Raw genomic sequence first — 23,019 nt, 5'->3', positions numbered from 1 at the left:
GAAAGCCAAAGAAAACCAAACAAGACATGACAATGGTGCCAGCTCCAAATTTGCTTTGTAACTCTTTGGTTACAAAGAGCTATGTTCCCCACATCTGCGGTCCCTTCCAAGCTTTCTCATTGTATCCCATTGGGTTGAGTTGTTTCTTGCCCTAATGTGGGATCTGAGCCGAGGATGTCGTTGTGGATAGTGCAGCCCTTTGAGACACTTGTGATTAAGGGCTATATAAATAAACTTTGATTGATTGATTGATTGAATGTAGTACTTTATGAGGCAACACCTACGTCACAACAACCTACACAGACAGGTAAGCAGGGAGAGCTGATATATTAGAAACAATAAATACAATCAGATCACTCTTGAATGATAAACTTAAAAATCAAAATTTTCCTAGATATTGGACAATCAGGTTCCACATATATGTGTGTTTATGTTGTAGTATTACATACAGTGGTATTAAGTATTTGGGTTTTTTTCTTTGATTTTCTTTGTGTCTGCACCCTTTCACAAGATTTTCGAATGTTAGTGTAACAAACAAAGGAATTTATTCAGGAAAAGAAAAGTTCTTGCCAGTAATGTTCACTACACTTGTTTCGTTACACTTTTTTTTATATAAGTTTAACTATTAAAGGGGATATTTGATGATTTTTCTCTTTTCTGACTTACAAATTTTGTTGGATACTCATGTTCAACAATTTCATAATCATAAAGTCTATGCATTTGAATGCTGCATTTATGGCGTTTTGTAAGCTTTTTTTTTTTAACAATGGTCCATTTGTGACGTCACAGTGTGTTGGACGTACTTATGTAGGCTTCCTCTTACCCCTGTGCTGATCCGAGAATGTTGTCTGCAGCCCTTGTGTCATTCATTTTTCTCTAATGCCATCCCGCCTGCTCTGATGTCTATAAAACAAAATACTTGGGTGTTCATTTGTTCACATTTTACACAAGGCTGTTTTGTCAACTTAGTACAGTTTGAAATTGGAATAGCAAATTCAAACGATAAAGACGGTGCCCTTGTGACATTACTACTTAAAAGGAAAGATTTTTTATTTTTTTTAATTTTTTTTTATAAAAAGGTATGATTTGTATTATTTTCATATAATCGTGGCATGCACACATGCAGTAAAATGACTGCTACTAAATGCAGCTTCAAGATATATATTTAACAATGTACATTTTCAGAAGATCAATGATGATACTTTTGAAGAGGGTGAGGCTTGGAGAGGTTCCATTTGCAATCTAAAGTGAAAGCCTTTATGCACGCATCGTGTGCAGACAAACTCAAAAAGTAGGTTATAAACGTGAGTGTGGAGCAAATTTTACACCACAGCATAACCAATACGTATTATCTAGACCAGAGTTTTCTAACCACAACACCAGATATTGTCTGGTGTGCCGTGGGAAATTATGCAACTTCACCTAATTGGTCCAAAAAATATTATTTGCAAATCAATAATAATAATCTGCAAATAATGTGCCGTTGTCTAGTGTCTGTGCTGTATAGAGCTCGGCAGGGTAACCATGTAATACTCCATATCAGTAGGTGGCAGCAGGTAGTTCATTGCTTTGTAGAAGTCGGAACGCGTCAAGGATGGTTTGTCGTGATCCCAATATGCAGAGCACAGCGGGAGACAGTGTGCAGGTAAAAAGGTATGTTACGCTTAAACCAAAAATGAACAAAAGGCAAGTCCCGCTAGGAAAAGGCACTGAAGCACAGAGATGGCTATGCAAAACGAAACTAAAACTGAACTGGCTACAAAGTAAACAAAAACAGAATGCTGGACGACAGCAAAGACTTACAGTGTGTTTCCGTACATGACATGACAATCAACAATGTCCCCACAAAGAAGGATGGCGTCCACACAACTGAAATAGTCTTGTTTGCCAATACAAAGCAGGTCAGGCAATAGCACTCAAAGGAAGGCGTGAAGCTACTACAGGAAAACACCAACAAAATAACAGCGCAAGACAGGAACTAAAGCACTACACACAGGAAAACAACAACGAACTAAAAAAAAAAGACAACCTGGTGGAGTTTAATTTTTTAACGTTTCTGCTGGTGGTGTGCCTCTGTATTTTTTCAATGAACAAAATGTGCCTTGGCTCAAAAAAGGTTGAAAAACACTGATCTAGACCACAAGGAAGTGCGGTAAATGTAAAACAGAAACGACTTTTTTCTACTAACATGATAATTGTCTGTTGCTTGAGTTTGAGTTTGGGTTTATTTCGAACATGCAAACATACAATATGATACATCACAATTTCCAGTTTCTCTTTAACATGTTCAAAAAGGAGTAGGAAGAAGCAGAGCTTATTTAATCCTACCCCTTTTCTTTTACATAACAGTTGCTAAAACTTGTGTTCACTTCCTGTTCTCAATTTATTCACAATATACTGCATAAGTAATCACTATAAACATAAATAAATAAATAATGATTGGTGAAGTAAGTTGTATTTCATATGATGAGATGAGTACGATTATTTTGAGAATGTTTTTACAATGGCCATGGAAAGACTACCGTATTTTTCGGAGTATAAATCGCACCGGAGTATAAGTCGCACCTGCCGAAAATGCATAATAAAGAAGGAAAAAAACATATATAAGTCGCACCGGAGCCCGGCCAAACTATGAAAAAAACTGCGACTTATAGTCCGGAAAATACGGTTGTTCTCAAGGGGCAATTTATTTTGAAAATAAATTTAAGACAAATCAACCAGCCTCCGGGAATGGATTATGTTCGGATTCCAAGTGTTCATTGTGTTCATGTTATTCAGCATGTTAAGTTAGCAAAGCCTCTTAAAATATAAACACACCCCACCCCAAAACACAGTTTTATAATAGCGCCGCACTAAAAAAGAAATAGCATGATTTTTTTCCCTTCATATTACGCCCAACATGCATGGCAACAGTCTAAAATGCTCCCTTGACACCCAGCACGGATTAAATGAGTTGGAAAGACTATTTACATCCCAATTGTTGCTTATATTAACCGCTCTACACCACGTTTAATCCAGAAGTGGATAAATGTGGATTAATTTTACCTCATTGTTCGCAAGAGAACATAAGTGCACATTCAACACACGCTTTGCCTTGCTTTGACAGCAGCTCAACATGAAAGCTATTTGCTGTTCGTACACTAAATCTGGACTTGAAGGTCAGCAAGGGTTAACTGCTAATTATAAGGCACACCGTGAACTCGTCCATCTTGCGAGCATGAGTTTGGATATGAATTGCACTCTACCGCCAGCTCAGTAATTGAATCCAGATTGGCTCTTTTGTGTTAAGGGTGATATATCCTGGATACTTCATAGAATGCACTATGTAGGAGGGGGGGTGGTTCTGCGGTTCTGCATTGTTCACCGGACCAAAGACATCAGATGATTTACCCACCTTTAACTGGGCCATAAAAGGGTCTATGGCTGCGCAAAAGCAATCCCGAGGCGGGGACCTTACGTACATATGCTGTGGGCTCAAACACGAATATGAGGTAATTCATTTTTCTGCAAGATAGCAAGACTACAGCAATTAATTACAACTTTTTCATTTTCTACTGATGTTTATCGATTCTATAGTTGATTCATGTTGCGTTGGGGTAAGCGTCACATGGATCTACAATGAACTACTGCTGCAGGGCCGATATTCCTAAAGAGTCTTAAAAAAAAGTTATCAATCTGGGTAAAAAAGACGGAAAAAAGCCATAACAAATTAAAAATCCATCCATTTTCTATTGCTTGTCCCTTTTGGGGTCGCAGGGGGTGCTGGAGCCTATCTCAGCTGCGTTCGGGCGGGAGGCGGGGTACACCCTGGACAAGTCACCACCTCATCGCAGGGCCCAAATTAAAAATAAAAGTGAAATAAAATTTTAGCTGTAAATAGAAATGATCTTAAAAAAGCACAACATTATGATATTCATGTGTTGTTTTTTTGTGATAATACAGTTTTCTGTCAAATCAGGACTTTATAGGGGCAAGCAGTAGGATGGATGGATGGATTTTGGCAATACATACAGTACAGGCCAAAGGTTTGGACACGCCTTCTCATTCAATGCATTTTCTTTATTTTCATGAATATTTACATTGTAGATTGTCACTGAAGGCCTCAAAACTATGAATGAACATTATTATTATTAGAAATTTCTGAAAATGCGATTAGAGCAATGTACCTTTCAATGGCGAGAAAAACCAAGTGGTGCTAATCTCTAGCTTGTAATCAAAAATTGTGTTAGCAACTCAAATAACAACACTTAGTTGATGGACAGCTTTTACCTCAAAACACTCTTAAGTTGCGGTACCTACAGTACAGGCCAAAAGTTTGGACACACCTTCTCCTCATTCAATGCGTTTTCTTTATTTTCATGACTATTTACATTGTAGATTGTCACTGAAGGCATCAAAACTATGAATGAACACATGTGGAGTTATGTACTTAACAAAAAATAGGTGAAATAACGGAAAACATGTTTTATATTCTAGTTTCTTCAAAATAGTCTCCCTTTGCTCTGATTACTTTTTTGCACACTCTTGGCATTCTCTTGATGAGCTTCAAGCACACAAACCATTTCAGGTGACTACCTCTTGAAGCTTTTTGAGAGAATGCCAAGAGTGTGCAAAGCAGTAATCCGAGCAAAGGGTGGCTATTTTGAAGAAACTAGAATATAAAACATGTTTTCAGTTATTTCACCATTTGTTATTAAGTACATAACTCCACATGTGTTCATTCATAGTTCCGATGCCTTCAGTAACAATCGACAAAGTAAATAGTCATGAAAATAAAGAAAATGCATTGAATGAGGAGAAGGTGTGTCCAAACTTTTGGCCTGTACTGTAGGTTTGAATTGTTTGATGGAAGCTTTTATTAGTAGATTGCACAGTACAGTACATATTCCGTACAATTGACCACTAAATGGTAACACCCGAATAAGTTTTTCAACTTGTTTAAGTCGGGGTCCACGTGAATCAATTCATGGTACAAATATATACTATCATAATAACATAGTCATCACACAAGTTAATCATCAGAGTATATACATTGAATTATTTACATTATTTACAATCCGGGGGGTGGGATGTGGAAGGGGGGTTGGGGGGTTGATATCAGCACTTCAGTCATCAACAATTGCATCATCAGAGAAATGGACATTGAAACAGTGTAGGTCTGACTTGGTAGGATATGTACAAGCATAAGTGAGTTCAGAAAGCATAAGAACGAGTATATACATTTGATTATTTACATTTGATTATTTACAATCCGGGGAGGTGGGATGTGGAGGGGGGAGGGTGTTAGTCAAGAGTTGAAGTTGTCTGGGGGTGTTCTTTTAGTGCGGTAAACCGCACTTAAGAGTATTTTGAGGTAAGAGCTGTCCAACAACTAACTGTTATTGTTTGAGTTGCTAACAACATTTTTGATTACAAGCTAGAGAATAGCACCACTTGGTTTTTCCCGCCATTGAAAGGTAGATTGCTTTAATTGCATGTTCAGAAATTTCTAGAAAGTGTGTGTGAAGACAAAGCGGATGATATCCACCGAACTAAAGAATGAAATGATCAAAAACATGACAGCGTGTTAGTTTGCACCATACTAAAGCAGAATGAGTCAAAGGCTAGCCAAGAATGTTAGAATAATATTTAAACAGCAGACATGTATCCATGAAAATATAGAAAAGCGGCTTATGGTGTGTTTGATGGCAAAGCAGCTGTAAGGAGATACCATATACAAACCCCGTTTCCATATGAGTTGGGAAATTGTGTTGGATGTAAATATAAACGAAATACAATGATTTGCAAATCCTTTTCAACCCATATTCAATTGAATGCACTACAAAGACAATATATTTGCTGTTCAAACTCATAAACTTTATTTTTTATTTTTTTGCAAATAATAATTAACTTAGAATTTCATGGCTGCAACACGTGCCAAAGTAGTTGGGAAAGGGCCTGTTCACCACTGTGTTACATGGCCTTTCCTTTTAACAACACTCAGCAAACGTTTGGGAACTGAGGAGACACATTTTTTAAGCTTCTCAGGTGGAATTCTTTCCCATTCTTGCTTGATGTACTGCTTAAGTTGTTCAACAGTCCGGGGGTCTCCGTTGTGGTATTTTAGGCTTCATAATGCGCCACACATTTTCAATGGGAGACAGGTCTGGACTACAGGCAGGCCAGTCTAGTACCCGCACTCTTCTACTATGAAGCCCCGTTGATGTAACACGTGGCTTGGCATTGTCTTGCCTAAATAAGCAGGGGCGTCCATGGTAACGTTGCTTGGATGGCAACATTTGTTGCTCCAAAACCTATATGTACCTTTCAGTATTGATGGCGCCTTCACAGATGTGTAAGTTACCCATGTCTTGGGCACTAATACACCCCCATACTATCACAGATGCTGGCTTTTCACCTTTGCGCCTATAACAATCCGGATGGTTCTTTTCCTCTTTGGTCCGGAGAACACAACGTCCACAGTTTCCAAAAACATTTTGAAATGTGGACTCGTCAGACCACAGAACACTTTTCCACTTTGTATCAGTCCATCTTAGATGAGCTCAGGCCCAGCAAAGCCGACGACATTTCTGGGTATTGTTGATAAACGGTTTTCGCCTTGCATAGGAGAGTTTTAACTTGCACTTACAGATGTAGCGACCAACTGTAGTTACTGACAGTGGTTTACTGAAGTGTTCCTGAGCCCATGTGTTGATATCCTTTACACACTGCTGTCGCTTGTTGATGCAGTACAGCCTGAGGGATCGAAGGTCACAGGCTTAGCTGCTTACGTGCAGTGATTTCTCCAGATTCTCTGAACCCTTTGGTGATGTTACTGACTGTAGATGGTGAAATCCCTAAATTCCTTGCAATAGCTGGTTGAGAAAGGTTTTTCTTAAACTGTTCAACAATTTGCTCACGCATTTTTTGACACAAAGTGGTGACCCTCGCCCCATCCTTGTTTGTGAATGACTGAGCATTTCATGGAATCTACTTTTATACCCAATCATGGCACCCACCTGTTCCCAATTTGCCTGTTCACCTGTGGGATGTTCCAAATAAGTGTTTGATGAGCATTCCTCAACTTTATCAGTATTTATTGCCACCTTTCCCAACTTCTTTGTCACGTGTTGCTGGCATCAAATTCTAAAGTTAATGATTATTTGCAAAAAAAAAAAATGTTTATCAGTTTGAACGTCAAATAGGTTGTCTTTGTAGCATATTCAACTGAATATGGGTTGAAAATGATTAATCTAATACAATTTCCCAACTCATATGGAAACGGGGCTTGTAGGTCCATTCTCCAAACTAAATGCGGTCTATTATTATTACTTGATAAAACTAATGTAGTTGTTGGTAGTACAATCTATTTCATACGATATTTCTTTTACAAAAGTTACCGGTAGTTATTTTTCAAATGCATTTTACATGTTAAAATTGTGCTGTTTAGAGTGGGGACAAGTACTAATCAAATGTATTTCAATGCATTTCAATGGGAGACATTGATTTAAAGTTACGAGTGTTTTGATTCAAGAGCTTTGACAGGGATGCTATAGTCCTTATAAACCCTCCACACAGCTTTCTCTGCCATTTTTTAACACTCCAATGTTCCTAAAACACTCTTGATTTCAACATGAAACTGAAATCCCAATGAACTTATTACTTTAAAATCCAAAATGCACTAAGATCGTAGTAAGTCAACCACGAACACTGTATTATGATTTTAGTTTCTTAGTATTACCAATGTACGTTTTAGCTTTTACCATGCAAATTTGTCTTAGCACTGCATCAAAACAACATAGTTCATTGTAAAGCAGAATCCCTGTTGGCCCATGCAGACATAACATGTGGATGTTGTATCCCTTCAAGTATATAAAAAAAGCTTACAAAACTACATTTTCTGTCGAGTTACTGTCGGTTATAATGTACAAGGGTTGCATTTTACAGGAGTCCTCGTCCTCGTGTACACAGACACCTCTGTGTCACACCCACACAAACACACATAACACACAAGAAAGGAACCAGTGACAGTAATTGGAATTCTTCAAAGTAAAAAGGGTATCTACTGTTTCAGCTGGTTGTCAAGTGGCGTTATATTTAGACAGCCCTCGCCACCGCGGAGTTTGCTCGCGCTGAAACGGAGAGCCCCAGAGAACACGGAAATCTTCAAAAGGAGAAATGGTTACATAGGTAATGACATTTGTACTTGTGGCGGATGTACTATAGGGCATGAATATTCATTAGAGGCGCTGCACAGCTTAGGAGTGGATGTGAGTGCCAGCTGAGTAGCTGACATGGTCCAAAAATTGCTGTTGTTTTGCTATTTGCATTACCTCGGATGAATCATGCATAAATCCAGCTCAAATATATCTGGTCTATGTGTGAGTGGCAAGACTGAGGGGAAAGATTTGGCATTGTCACTCGCTTATGGGTCAAAAAAAGCACCAGTGATTGGTAGATCACATTCCGCACAGATCATTGGTTAGTGATAGCATGTACACTGGACTAGTGTTGTCCAGATACCAATATTTTGGTACCGGTACCAAAATGTGTTTCGATATTTTTCGGTACTTTTCTAAATAAAGGGGACCACAAAAAATTGCATTATTGGCTTTATTTTAACAAACAATCTTACGGTACATTAAACATATGTTTCTTATTGCAAGTTTGTCCTTAAATAAAATAGTGAACATACAAGACAACTTGTCTTTTAGTGGTAAGTAAGCAAAAAAGGCTCCTAATTTAGACTGCTGACATATGCAGAAACATATTGTGTCATTTTTCATTATTATTTTGTCAAAATTATGAAGGACAAGTGGTATAAAATGAATTATTAATCTACTTGTTCATTGACTGTTAATATCTGCTTACTTTCTCTTTTAACATGTTCTATCTACACTTCTGTCATACTTGCCAACCTTGAGACCTCCGATTTCGGGAGGTCTATATATATATATATATATATATATATATATACATCCTGAAAATATGCAAACAAAACTGTGTTTGGATAATTGATACTTCAAACTTGCATAAATAAATCTTAAGGAATATAACATAACTTGGCTTCTGAGAGCTTCAAAATGTAATGAATAAAATGCTAAAGTTGTTGATAAACAAGCAATTATTTTAATAATTAAATATGGTCATTTTAAATGAATTATTATGATAATTTAAAATTAATTATTTCAAATATGTTTATTTTAATGTATAATTCTATGGCTGGATGTAATAAGGAGTCAGAGAAAAATAAAAATAAAAATACAATTAATTTTGATGTTTTTAGCAAAATATAGTAAAAATGTATTTAGTTTTTTTTTTTTTTTAAATTAATAAATATATTTATTTTTAGGTAAGATAAACATAATAATACAATGTATCTCTAGTCTGGTTGATTTAGTTCTTGTCACCCTGTTGTCCTCACTCAGGTCCGCATGGAGCTGGAGGGGGTGTGGCCTCCAGCTCCGGCTGAAAATCGGGAGATTTTCGGGAGAATATTTGTCCCGGGAGGTTTTTGGGAGAGGCGGTGAATTTCGGGAGTCTCCCGGAAAATTCGGGAGGGTTGTCAAGTATGACTTCTGTTAAAATGTAATAATCACTTATTCTTCTGTTGTTTGGATGCTCTACATTAGTTTTGGATAATACCACAAATTTAGGTATCAATCCGATACCAAGTAGTTACAGGATCATGGATTGGTCATATTCAAAGTCCTCATGTGTCCAGGGACATATTTCCTGAGTTTATAAACATATATAAATGTTAAAAAAACTAAAGATTTTGTGATGCTAAAAAATATCGATGTAATCATAGTAGTATCGACTAGCTGTACTTGGTATCATTACAGTGGATGTCAGGTGTAGATCCACCAATGGTGTTTGTTTACATTGTGACGCTAGTGAGCTACGGTGTGTAGTGAAGCATGTTTAGCTATTCCTCGTCCTGCAGGGATGATACTTGTAAGAAACGTACTTTATTTGTCGCCATGGAGGCGAGAATTAGTGATTTAGAAGTAGCTACTGCAAACTGCGGATGGACTTTAGCCGCTAGCTAGCTAGCCATGTCTTAAAGGGGAACATTATCACCAGACCTATGTAAGCGTCAATATATACCTTGATGTTGCAGAAAAAAGACCATATATTTTTTTAACCGATTTCCGAATTCTAAATGGGTGAATTTTGGCGAATTAAACGCCTTTCTATTATTCGCTCTCGGAGCGATGACGTCACAACGTGACGTCACATCGGGAAGCAATCTGCCATTTTCTCAAACACCGAGTCAAATCAGCTCTGTTATTTTCCGTTTTTTCGACTGTTTTCCGTACCTTGGAGACATCATGCCTCGTCGGTGTGTTGTCGGAGGGTGTAACAACACGAACAGGGACGGATTCAAGTTGCACCAGTGGCCCAAAGGTTCGAAAGTGGCAAGAAATTGGACGTATGTTCCGCACACTTTACCGACGAAAGCTATGCTACGACAGAGATGGCAAGAATGTGTGGATATCCTGCGACACTCAAAGCAGATGCATTTCCAACTGGACTGGACAGATCAGCTTTCAGGAAAAGAGAGCGGATGAGGGTATGTCTACAGAATATATTAATTGATGAAAACTGGGCTGTCTGCACTCTCAAAGTGCATGTTGTTGCCAAATGTATTTCATATGCTGTAAACCTAGTTCATAGTTGTTAGTTTCCTTTAATGCCAAACAAACACATACCAATCGTTGGTTAGAAGGCGATCGCCGAATTCGTCCTCGCTTTCTCCCGTGTCGCTGGCTGTCGTGTCGTTTTCGTCGGTTTCGCTTGCATACGGTTCAAACCGATATGGCTCAATAGCTTCAGTTTCTTCTTCAATTTCATTTTCGCTACCTGCCTCCACACTACAACCATCCGTTTCAATACATGCGTTATCTGTTGAATCGCTTAAACCGCTGAAATCCGAGTCTGAATCCGAGCTAATGTCGCTATAAACTTGCTGTTCTATCCGCCATATTTGTTTGTATCGGCATCACTATGTGACGTCACAGGAAAATGGACGGGTGGTTAAAATCAGGCACTTTGAAGCTTTTTCTAGGGATATTGTGTGATGGGTAAAATTTTGAAAAAAACTTCGAAAAATAAAATAAGCCACTGGGAACTGATTTTTAATGGTTTTAACCCTTCTGAAATTGTGATAATGTTCCCCTTTAAAGCACCTCTTCCGGTGGGTGTTTCAGTGTTATAACTTCACCTTTATCATTAGTTTTCAAGTCAAAATGTGTCCGTTCTCCCTTTTCTGTCTACACACTGTGTCTGCTTGTAAGTACTCCGTGATTGTGCGCTGCCGAACATGCTTGTCTGCTCGTAAACCAGCAATGACACGACGTGACGACAACGGGGAGGCGGGGGACCAGTACTTTTTAGAGGCGGTATAGTACCGAATATGATTCATTAGTATCGCGGTACTATACTAATACCGGTATACCGTACAACCCTACACTGGACACAATTATTGGACTACAATATTGGGGGAAACTGTACCAGACAATTTAAAAAAAAAGTTAAAGTACCCATGACTGTCACACACACATTTGGTGTGTCGAAATTATTCTCTGCATTTGACCCATCACCCTTGATGACCCCCTGGGAGGTGAGGGGAGCAGTGAGCAGCAGCGGTGGCTGAGCCCAGGAATCATTTTTGGCGATTTGACCCCCAATTCCAACCCTTGATGCTGAGTGCTAAGCAGGGAGGTAATGGGTCCAATTTTTATAGTCTTTGGTATGACTCGGCCGGGGTGTGAACTCACAACCTATGACGAGCAGTGTGGAAAGATACAAGTGTTGGTTCACAGCACACAGGTGAACTAACTGGAACCGGAACCCAATTTAACTTAGGCCAGAAGTAAAACTATCGATAGATTGGATATTGACCATACAGTTTATGGCACGATATTTATGGCACAGTATCAATGCGATTTTGAGAGGTGTATCGTGACCCTGCAATGTATGTTGTTGATATGTAGCGACTTCAGTGTTTGCTTTATATTTACAAAGAAATAGATTCTATTAGTCGGTCTCTGTCGGTTTTTGTCTGTTGTAGGCCTACCAATAACTGATTAGTTGTGCCGCTCACTCGTCGTTGATCAGTGTCCATTTTGATCATTACACGTACGACCAATAAGTGGTCGATTACGTCACTCACTCGTCATTGGGCAGCATTCAAGCAGCATTATGGCGTCTAAACGGTGGCAAAATCCTTCCATGTAAAAATATTGCTAATTGGTCAGTTTAAATGCCTACTAACTTCTGGTCAGAGCCAATCCGACGAAACTGGTACCTGCGAACTGTGTCCATTCTGAACAATAGCAGTCTTTGGAGTCGAAAGTTTCAACAATATAAACTAGAGATGTCGATAAATGCTTTAAAATGTAATATCGGAAATTATCGGTATCGGTTTCAAAAAGTAAAATTTATGACTTTTTAAAACGCCGCTGTTCGGAGTGGTACACGGACATAAGGAGAAGTACAGAGCGCCAAAAAACCTTAAAGGCACTGCCTTTGCGTGCCGGCCCAATCACATAATATCTACGGCTTTTCACACACAAGTAAGTGAATGCAAGCATACTTTGTCAACAGCCATACAGGTCACACTGAGGGTGGCCGTATAAACAACATTAACACTGTTACAAATATGTGCCACACTGTGAACCCACACCAAACAAGAATGACAAACACATTTCGGGAGAACATCCGCACCGTAACACAACATAAACACAACAGAACAAATACCCAGAACCCCTTGCAGCACTAACTCTTCCGGGACGCTACAATATACATCCCCCGCTATCCCCCCACCCCCACCTCAACCACGCCCACCTCAACCTCCTCATGCTCTCTCAGGGAAAGCATGTCCCAAATTCCAAGCTGCTGTTTTGAGGCAGGTTAACAAAAAATAATGCACTTTGTGACTTCAATAATAAATATGGCAGTGCCATGTTGGCATTTTTTTCCATAACTTGAGTTGATTTATTTTGGAAAACCTTGTTACATTTTTTAATGCATCCAGCGATCATCACAACAAAATTAGGCATAATAATGTGTTAATTCCACGACTGTATATATCGGTATCGGTTGATATCAGAATCGGTAATTAAGAGTTGGACAATATCGGAATATCGGCAAAAAAGCCATTATCGGGCATCTCTAATATAAACCATTATACTATTCCTCATGAAATACAGTGCTTAAAGTAAAAACTATAAAACAACACACAAATTCAATGCCCGCCCCAAGTGCCAAAAGGGTGTAGAAAAACAGAGAAACACATAGTGGTTGAAATAAACAACACTATATCTGTCAGCCATTAACATTGAAATTGCACTTTTGATATATGTGCAATGACAAGAAATACAAATATCCACGGTTTGCGCCCACACACCACTGCCCTAATGTACGTTTGATTGTAGCAGCCGTGCGGAAACTATGTCTGCGTGTTTTAAGTTCCGGGCACTCCTTGCAGTACGGTTTTGATTCATTTTCATTAGTTACACTCAAACAATTAAATCGAAGCAACTGAATATAAATCAAAGCTTTTTTTTTTTTTTAAATCATATGTATCGATTAATGGTTATAGCCCTAGCCCGCATTTTTCAGTGGCGATCGAGAACAGTGCTACAAGCTGGAACTATTTATGCTGCATTTCAGACAATAGGGAACTTTAATTTACTAAAATTAAATCACACTGTTCAACCTATTAATGTTAACACTTTTCTACAAACACACTGTAAACCAGCACTGGGCCATTTTCAGACGATAGCTTGTTTTGTTGAACTAAAGTTTGTTATTAATTACAAACTATATTATTCGATATCACATACATTTGCTTTGTCATCTATACCACAAATAAAGGATATCTTACATTGTAGAATATTGACCTACGTTGGATTGGTTTTAGCACTGTTAATGCACAAAATGTATCGACGTATCATCCTTCAAATTTTCTGTATATTCTATCAACTTGGTTTTTTTTTTTTTATTTGAGAATTGTATTTATTGAAGGAGTACCTCCCAGCAAATTACAATTTTTATGTTTCATTTAAAAAAATCAAAAAACCTAAGTTTTCTGCATTTTGATCCTTTACAGCAGTGGTTCTCAACCTTTTTTCAGTGATGTACCCCCTGTGAAAATTATTTTAATTCAAGTACCCCCTAAGCAAAGCATTTTTGGTTGAAGAAAACAGATAAAGAAGTAAAATACAGCACCACGTCATCAGTTTCTGATTTATTAAATTGTATAACAGTGCAAAATATTGCTCATTTGTAGTGGTCTTTCTTGAACTCTTTGGAAAAAAAGATATAAAAATAACTAAAAACTTGTTGAAAAATAAACAAGTGATTCAATTATAAATGAAAATTTCTACACATGGAAGTAATCATCAACTTAAAGTGCCCTCTTTGGGGATTGTAATAGAGATCCATCTGGATTCATGAACTTAATTCTAAACATTTTTTCACAAAAAAATAACTCTTTAACATCAATATTTATGGAACATGTCCACAAAAAATCTAGCTGTCAACACTGAATATTGCATTGTTGCATTTCTTTTCACAGTTCTTTTTGACAGACATTTAAAAAAAATCTCACGTACCCCTTGGCATACCTTTAAGTACCCCCAGGGGTACGCGTACCCCCATTTGAGAACCACTGCTTTACAGTACCAAAAACAAATTTAACCATGACCTTAAAGCCAAACCGCTGTTACCGTATTTTTCGGACTATAAGTCGCAGTTTTTTTCATAGTTTGGCCGGGGCGCGACTTATACTCAGGAGCGACTTATGTATGTGTGAAATTATTAACACATTACCGTAAAATATCAAATAATATTATTCAGCTCATTCATGTAAGAGACTAGACGTATAAGATTTCATGGGATTTAGCGATTAGGAATGACAGATTGTTTGGTAAACGTATAGCATGTTCTATATGTTATAGTTATTTGAAGGACTCTTACCATAATATGTTACGTTAACATACCAGGCACGTTCTCAGTTGGTTATTTATGCCTCATATAACGTACACTTATTCAGCCTGTTGTTCACTATTCTTTATTTATTTTAAATTGCCTTTCAAATGTCTATTCTTGGTGTTTGGTTTTATCAAATAAATTTCCCCAAAAAATGTGACTGAGACTCCAGTGCGACTTATATATGTTTTTTTTTCCTTCTTACTTCGCTTACTAGAAATTTTGTCACTTTCTTGTCATTGTAAAGTCTACATATAAATCATTGTACAAACCCCGTTTCCATATAAGTTGGGAAATTGTGTTAGATGCAAATATAAACGGAATACAATGATTTGCAAATTATTTTCAACCCTTTTCCAGTTGAATATGCTACAAAGACAACATATTTGATGTTCAAACTGACTTTTTTTGCAAATAATCATTAACTTTAGAATTTGATGCCAGCAACACGTGACAAAGAAGTTGGGAAAGGTGGCAATAAATACTGATAAAGTTGAGGAATGCTCATCAAACACTTATTTGGAACATCCCACAGGGGTGCAGGCTAATTGGGAACAGGTGGGTGCCATGATTGGGTATAAAAACAGCTTCCCGAAAAATGCTCAGTCTTTCAAAAGAAAGGATGGGGCGAGGTACACCCCTTTGTCCACAACTGCGTGAGCAAATAGTCAAACAGTTTAAGAACAACGTTTCTCAAAGTACAATTGCAAGAAATTTAGGGATTTCAACATCTACGGTCCATAATATCATCAAAAGGTTCAGAGAATCTGGAGAAATCACTCCACGTAAGCGGCATGGCCGGAAACCAACATTGAATGACCGTGACCTTCGATCCCTCAGACGGCACTGTATCAAAAACCGACATCAATCTCTAAAGGATATCACCACACTTCAGAAAACCACTGTCACTAAATACAATTCGTCGCTACATCTGTAAGTGCATGTTAAAGCTCTACTATGCAAAGCAAAAGCCATTTATCAACAACATCCAGAAACGCCGACGGCTTCTCTGGGCCCGAGATCATCTAAGATGGACTCATGCAAAGTGGAAAAGTGTTCTGTGGTCTGACGAGTCCACATTTCAAATTGTTTTTGGAAATATTCGACATCGTGTCATCCGGACCAAAGGGGAAGCGAACCATCCAGACTGTTATCGACGCAAAGTTGAAAAGCCAGCATCTGTGATGGTATGGGGGTGCATTAGTGCCCAAGGCATGGGTAACTTACACATCTGTGAAGGCACCATTAATGCTGAAAGGTACATACAGGTTTTGGAACAACATATGCTGCCATCTAAGCGCCGTCTTATTTCAGCAAGACAATGCCAAGCCACATTCAGCACGTGTTACAACAGCGTGGCTTTGTAAAAAAAAAGAGCGCGGGTACTTTCTTGGCCCGCCTGCAGTCCAGACCTGTCTCCCATCGAAAATGTGTGGCGCATTATGAAGCGTAAAATACGACAGCGGAGAACCCGGACTGTTGAACGACTGAAGCTCTACATAAAACAAGAATGGGAAAGAATTCCACTTTCAAAGCTTCAACAATTAGTTTCCTCAGTTCCCAATACTTTATTGACTGTTATTAAAAGAAAAAGTGATGTAACACAGTGGTGAACATGCCCTTTCCCAACTACTTTGGCATGTGATGCAGCCATGAAATTCTAAGTTAATTATTATTTGCAAAAAAAAATAAAAAATTATGAGTTTGAACATCAAATATCTTGTCTTTGTAGTGCATTCAATTGAATATGGGTTGAAAAGGATTTGCAAATCATTTATTCCGTTTATATTTACATCTAACACAATTTCCCAACTCATATGGAAACAGGGTTTGTACATAGTACCAATGTCAACATTTCTTCATCAGTACCTGAAGGTAAAATAGTTGTGCAAATGGGAATTCAGCATGGATGACATCACACACAAATACAAAAGCCATCAGAACCACAGACATACGTCACTAGAAACAGTACACTATATCTGCTATTGAGTAAATGGTTTCATGCAAAGACTTTGTGTCCCCTACGATGATAGCTCCTCTACGAAGGCGCCGTCCCATGATATCACGTGTGTGTGAGTGTGAGTGTGTGTGTGTGTGTGTACACAATGAATCACGTGTGTATACTGAACAACCCTTTTCGCTCTCCCGGTATTCTTCTAATGGAGGTCAGGCCACCTAAACTTAGGAGGGATCCATTTACTGTGTTTTATTATGCACCGGGACTCCTGACATAGAAGAAGATTGTTCTATAAATACACAGGTGGAATGTGGACATGTGAAAGACATTTAGGGCCGGATCTACTCAAGGCTTGCGTGTACTAAAACATGTGCAAACTTGATAGCACACGCAAAGCTGATCTACTAAACATGTGCACAGAAGATTGTGTCTTTTAGGTGATCAGAACGCCCACAATACTGCAAGGAGAAGATGGAAATATAATCTTTCTGCACACGCAGGGTGTTCTATCAAGACTGATCAGTGTTTCGCAGGCATTTTTTTATTTAGTACATCTAAAAAGTACATGCACCGTTACGCACACAGCTGTGAGAAAAGATGTGATCACGCTACAAAGACAGATGATGGGGGAAAAAATCATCTGTCCTACATATGCTTGTCTAAATATTTGGACGGTCAGATTAAAAAATATATATTAGACATATCATAAAAACAGGAACATAATTTTATAGCCGCTGGATGTCAAACGTGAAGCCCAGTTGAGTTTGCTAAGTATAAAAATGAGCCGAAATTTTTCAATGAAAGGAACTGTTCTAAATGTCGCAATAGCAATTATTTGTATCTTTGTAGATGATTCTACATATGTAAAAAAAAAAATAAACCACATAATGTTAGTGCACTAGTCAAAGAACATGAGCAAACTACATAAATAACATCCTGTAATTCGATTTTGATATTATTTTTTTATCTTCATGGATTGAAAATTAACACCATTCATTTGACTGATGAACATAATCACACAATTTATTCAGAAAGTATAAATAACAACAAATAAAGATATAATTCTATTAACCACAACATGTAAGTGTAAAAAAAACCTGAACATTATTATTTGTACATTTTCAGAATGTGCTTGTTGTATTTTTAAACAGAGAAAACAATCTGACGTGCCGTGATTTTACCAGTTCGGCCCACTTGGGAGTAGATTTTTCTCCGTGTGGCCCCAGATCTAAAATGAGTTTGACACCCCTGACATAAGGGGTCATATTACAATTTCATGTTTACATTTTAAACACTTCCTTGTTTGTGGTCTACAGAAAATGTAATACTGGTTATTTGGTCAAAACTGTGCAAAGAGTAAGTTTTACAGATTAAGCCGCTTTCTCTCTTCAGGATGTGCCATTTTGTGGGTGGTCTTATTTACGTGCCTCCACTTGGACTGCGCCTTCTCCGCGTCATCCAGGTTGTAGTTTTTAGCGCTTCCATATTGAATGTATTGACAGATACAATTCCAACTAAACGCTACTTTGTATTAGAAATGGCAAAAGTGGATTTTGCATGTGTATCTACGAGCCAGTCTGCCCCACAACAAGAGGATCGAGAAAAAGAAGGAACTTATTGACTGCAGTGCGGACCTGTGCAAACATCTTTGGGTAAATCTCAACCATATATGGATATATCCGCTGACATCACACTTGGGGAAAAACGTCACAAATTGCGCACATACCAAACGGCTCATTTGCAGGAAGTATGAAGGAAGGCTTTTTGATTGATTGATTGAGACTTTTATTAGTAGGTTGCACAGTGAAGTACATATTCCGTACAATTGACCACTAAATGGTAACACCCAAATAAGTTTTTCAACTTGTCGGGGTCTACTTAAATTGATTCATGATACAGATATATACTATCATATATACTATCATCATAATAATAAGCAAGATTGTTTTATAAATATCTCCGCCATGTCTCCGTGATTCAATTTCATACTTCCAAGACTTTTGAAGATCCCAAGTACTGTATTTTCCGGACTATAAGGCGCACTTAAAATCCTTTAATTTTCTCAAAAATCGACAGTGCGCCCGCCCGGGCCTTATAAACCCAGTGCGCCTAATGTACAGATTAATTCTGGTTGTGCTTACCACCCTCGAAGCAGTTTTATTTGGTACATGGTGTAATGATAAGTGTGACCAGTAGATGGCAGTCACGCATAAGAGATACGTGTAGACTACAATATTGACGACAGTAACCAACACCAAAACTTTAAATGTTCCATTGAGAATATAGAACATTACACAAGGCGCTCAAAAATCTGTCAAAATGTTTTATTACGACTTTGGTAAGCTATGAAGTCACACACCTTGATGGATTTTCGGCGCATTGCAGCTACCGTAGTCAGAGATAGAAGTATTACGATGGTGTGTGTATAAGGATCACAAAATGGCACCCATTAGCAGACATATTATCTGGCGTTTTGTTTCGCAAAATTATGCAAAATCAACTTTTCTTACCTTCTGGTACCTGCTGATGTGTATTTGGGATCTGCACAGGTCCAGAAAATGTGCGCGCGTCCGCCATTGTAGTCCGTGCCGACAGCGTAATCCATAAGCTTCTTTGTTTTCTCTATCTTCTTGTTATGTGACATTCATCCTCCGTTGTTGCCATTTCTAATATAAAGTAGTGTAAAGTTCTAACTTATATCTGTCAGTAAACTCGCTATGAAAGCGCTAAAAACTACCGGTGTAGTGGGTTTACATAATTCACCCACAGAACTTTAGTTATTAGAGAGTTCCGGTCGGACGTTTTTTCATGGGACACATTTGCAGCATTGTTGTTGCACTAGTGCAGGGGTCGGCAACCCGCGGCTCTCTTTAGCGCCGCCCTAGTGGCTCTCTGGAGCTTTTTCAAAAATGTATGAAAAATGGATAAAGTTGAGGGGGAAAAAATATATTTTATGTTTTAATATGGTTTCTGTAGGAGGACAAACATGACACAAACCTCCCTAATTGTTATAAATCACACTGTTTGTATTAAACATGCTTCACTGATTCGAGTAATTGGCGAGCGCCGTTTTGTCCTACTAATTTTGGCGGTCCTTGAACTCACCGTAGTTTACATGTATAACTTTCTCCGACTTTCTAGAACGTGTTTTATGCCACTTCTTTTTCTGTCTCATTTTGTCCACCAAACTTTCCACAGAGGGGAGTTTTGTTGATGTTATTGACTTGTGTGGAGTGCTAATCAGACATATTTGTTCACTGCATGACTGCAAGCTAATCGATGCTAACATGCTATTTAGGCTAGCTATATGTACATATTGCATCATTATGCCTCATTTGTAGGTATATTTGAGCTCATTTAGTTTCCTTTAAGTCCTCTTAATTCTATTTATATCTCATGACACACTATCTGTATGTAATATGGCTTTTAATTTTTTGCGGCTCCAGACAGATTTGTTTTTGTATTTTTGGTCCAATATGGCTCTTTCAACATTTTGGGTTGCCGACCCCTGCACTAGTGAGCCACGGATGAGGAGATGCTGCTCCATTGTTAATTTAAGTAAAGTATGAATGTCATTAAAACAGTTAGCTCCATCTTTTGACACTTCTTCCACTCCCGTCCTTGCACGCTACACTGCTACAACAAAGATGATGGGGAGAAGACACTGTCGAAGGTGAGCCAAGTAAATAAGACCGCCCACAAAACGGTACATCCTGAAGCGACTGTCAGAATGCGGCTTGAAGATGATCTGTAAAAAATAATCTATGCAACATTTTAGCCAAAGAACCACCATTACATGTTATGTAGACCACAAGGAAGTTTTTTTCATCTAGAAAAAAATCATAATATGACTTTATAATGTGCCTTATAATCCGGTGCGCCTTTTGTATGAAAATAGACCTGAATAAACCCGCTCATCGGCAGTGCGCCTTATAATCCGGTGCACCTTAAGGTCCGTAAAATACGGTACACAAAAACCAAAGTACCAATAGGTAAGGAAAGTTTTGCATTTTTGCGTGATAGGTCCACTTTGTGGTGAAGAAGGAGCTGAGCCGGAAGGCAAAGCTCTCAATTTACCGGTCGATCTACGTTCACATCCTCACTTATGGTCATGAGCTTTGGGTTATGACCGAAAGGACAAGATCACGGGTACAGGCGGGCGAAATTAGTTTCCTCCGCCGGGTGGCGGGGCTCTCCCTTACAGATAGGGTGAGAAGCTCTGCCATCTGGGGGGAGCTCAAAGTACCGTATTTTTCGGAGTATAAGTAGCACCGGAGTATAAGTCGCACCTGCCCAAAATGCATAATAAAAAAGGAAAAAAACATATATAAGTCGCACTGGAGCCGGGCAAACAATGAAAAAAACTGCGACTTATAGTCCGAAAAATACGGTAAAGCCGCTGCTCCTCCACATCGAGAGGAGCCAGATGAGGTGGTTCGGGCATCTGGTCAGGATGCCACCCGAACGCCTCCCTCGGAAGGTGTTTCGGGCACGTCCAACCGGTAGGAGGCCACGGGGAAGACCCAGGACACGTTGGGAAGACTATGTCTCCCGGGTGGCCTGGGAACGCCTCGGGATCCCCCGGGAAGAGCTGGACGAAGTGGCTGGGGAGAGGGAAGTCTGGGCTTCCCAGCTTAGGCTGCTGCCCCCGCGACCCGACCTTGGATAAGCGGAAAAAGATGGATGGATGGATGGAAGGTCCCTTTTAAGGGGCTGATTAAAACCAATTTAAATAATGCGTTTTGGTGTGTGCTGCTGTTTTTTTATTTTTTTTATATACTCTACATTTTTTATATCTCCTGTCTGGCAAAACTTATTTGAAAATCTATTTTCTTGCGTTTGGATCATTCCAGACATATGACTGCCCTGTCATATAGATGGTACACCCGACCGCCTCCCTGCTAAGGGCAGCGCCATAGCGCTAAAAATCAGAGGTGGGACAAAGTCATTGGTTTGCAAGTCACAAGTAAGTCTCAAGTCTTTACCCTCAAGACTCGAGTCAAGTCCCGAGTCAAGACAGGGCAAGTCCGAGTCAAGTCCAAAGTCAAGACTGGAAAGTCTCAAGTCAAGTCCCAAGTCCTGCATTTTGAGTTTCGAGTCCTTTCAAGTCATTTAACCACAGACTAATATATTTACACAGATTGTGTATGCTTTTAAAACGCTGTATTTATTTATTAAAACAAGTGCATTTGAAATTGCAGGGAAAAAGATAGTGCTGACATTGCAACTCATTCCTTTACAGAATAAACACATTTGAAAAAAACAAGTGCAACTGTACTTATTTGCACAAAAGTGTTAACATTGTATTTCAATGGCATATTGCATTGTAACTAGTTCCACAGCAGTTTCTATCCTGTTCTTACCTTATCTCATTGATCTCATCTCATACTGTATGTGTGTTTATGTGTGCGTACACATGAAAAACATAACAAATATATGAACATAACAATGAACAGAGTTGTACTTTTTAGATGTCAGGACCCTATGCAATATGTACACATATTCTTAATATAGTATACATTTTAACTGACCTTTATTTGACTATGTTTGTCTTTTTGTAGGTGGCTAAAATACGCGGTGCTGCTGACTGCCGTCTAACGTTACGTTACTGTGTGTGATACATTGACTAACGTTACGTTACTGTGTGTGATACATTGACTAACGTAATGTTACTGTGTGTGATACATTGACTAACGTAATGTTACTGTGTGTGATACATTGACTAACGTTACGTTACTGTGTGTGATACATTAACTAACGTAACGTTATGTATAGGTACCTCATGAAACCCTGCTTAAAAAAAAATCACTTGACAAAAAGTATGAATAAGGTAGCAAACTGCAGTGGACGCAACAGATTGCCGTGTTTGCAATGACGTTATAACCATAGACATCTTATAAGTAGACGCAGCATTGGTTGCTGTGACGTGAGCAATTTGGCCGCCATCTTGAAGTGCCGATGAGGAGCCGGCGAGCAGCCTAAACTGACAGTTGAAAGGTAGAAAACAAAGATGCCGGGCTGGTGTTCAGCGTTTTCCTGCTCAAATGAGCGGACTGTTGAAAATAGGAATCGGGGGATTACTT

General features: G+C 38.7%; 2 protein-coding genes across 3 annotated transcripts in view; one reads left to right on the top strand and one right to left on the bottom strand.

Annotated features, from left to right (window-relative positions):
• Positions 1-23,019, top strand: part of LOC133608890 (UDP-glucuronosyltransferase 2B37-like) — a 696,509-nt gene that overhangs the window by 349,734 nt on the left and 323,756 nt on the right. The window lies entirely within an intron of this gene.
• Positions 1-23,019, bottom strand: part of hcn4 (hyperpolarization activated cyclic nucleotide-gated potassium channel 4) — a 309,786-nt gene that overhangs the window by 205,940 nt on the left and 80,827 nt on the right. The gene's annotated exons all lie outside the window — the stretch shown is intronic.

The sequence above is a fragment of the Nerophis lumbriciformis genome, linkage group LG06, assembly GCF_033978685.3.
Source record: "Nerophis lumbriciformis linkage group LG06, RoL_Nlum_v2.1, whole genome shotgun sequence".
Lineage (NCBI taxonomy): Eukaryota > Metazoa > Chordata > Actinopteri > Syngnathiformes > Syngnathidae > Nerophis > Nerophis lumbriciformis.
Note: the sequence above shows the minus strand (reverse complement) of the source record. Positions and strands in the feature narration are given on the sequence as shown.